The sequence below is a fragment of the Lactuca sativa genome, chromosome 6, assembly GCF_002870075.4.
Source record: "Lactuca sativa cultivar Salinas chromosome 6, Lsat_Salinas_v11, whole genome shotgun sequence".
NCBI classification, from domain to species: Eukaryota; Viridiplantae; Streptophyta; class Magnoliopsida; order Asterales; family Asteraceae; genus Lactuca; species Lactuca sativa.
The window spans coordinates 121,092,128-121,093,197 of NC_056628.2; the positions used below are offsets into that span (position 1 = coordinate 121,092,128).

A 1,070-nucleotide genomic window follows, 5' to 3' on the forward strand; every position below is an offset into this window, starting at 1 on the left:
CCGAGGAAGAGTTGGCTATCACAATGGCTAACATTGATGAAATCCCCATGGGAGAATGGAAGAAGAGGTGCGCGACGACACTGGCCCGGGACTTGTGCAACCCGCAATTCCCGCGACTGCTACTTTCGAGCTAAAGGGTCATATCCTAGCTTTACTTAAAGAAATACCATTTTATGGAAAAGACCATGAAGATGCCTATAAGCATTTGGACGAAGTCAATGATGTAGCTAATTACTTCAATGTTCCAAATGTGCCCCGCGAGACTCAGCTACTTCGTATGCTTCCGATGACATTCAAAGGAGCTGCAAAAGACTGGCTCAAGTCACTTCCCCCCGGATCAGTCACCACTTAGGCCAAGATGAAAGAAGAATTCATTGATCACTTTTGCCCACCTTCCAAGATAGCCAAGTTGAAGAAAGCCATTGCTAACTTTGAGCAACAAGCTGGAGAGTCGCTATATGAAGCATGGGAGAGGTACAAGAGCTTACTAAGAAACTGCCCACACCATGATCTAAACAGCCAGCAAGAAGTCTCCATCTTCTATAATGGAGTCAATGTCACAACCAGGCAGTTACTAGACTCGCAAGGCCCGCTCACAAAGAAGCCGCCCCCGGTGATCAAAGAATTGATTGAAGAATTCTCTAAACACTCTAGAGAATACCACAACCCTAAACATGATGTCACTAGGGGAGCCGCTTATGCAGCTACTGAAGACTTATCCGCGGTCATGGCTATGCTAAAAACCATGGATATGAGGATGGATAAAATGGATCAAACGATCCATGCTATTCGGGTGGGTTGTGAAAACTGCAATGGGCCTCACCTCACTAGAGACTGTGATTTATATGAGAATGGCAACAAGAAGGTGCAAGTGTGCTACTCAAGTGGAGACCGATATGATGAAGACTGGCGCAAACAAAAGAAAGAATGGCTCCCTTATGAAGAGTACAAGAAAGCCAAGGAGGAAAGGTTTAGGCAAAAAGGGAGAGGTTTCTACCAAAAGGAGGAGCCGGTGCAAGAAAGGAAGCCAAGCTTGGAAGAAATGCTCACCAAATTTGTAGTTGCTTGAG

General features: G+C 45.6%; 1 non-coding gene across 1 annotated transcript; it reads right to left on the bottom strand.

Moving 5' to 3' along the window:
* Nucleotides 1-406: 406 nt before the first annotated feature.
* Nucleotides 407-513, bottom strand: LOC111882222 (small nucleolar RNA R71). Its single transcript, XR_002847106.1, has one exon. It is a non-coding gene; the product is annotated as a small nucleolar RNA R71 (small nucleolar RNA).
* Nucleotides 514-1,070: the final 557 nt, after the last annotated feature.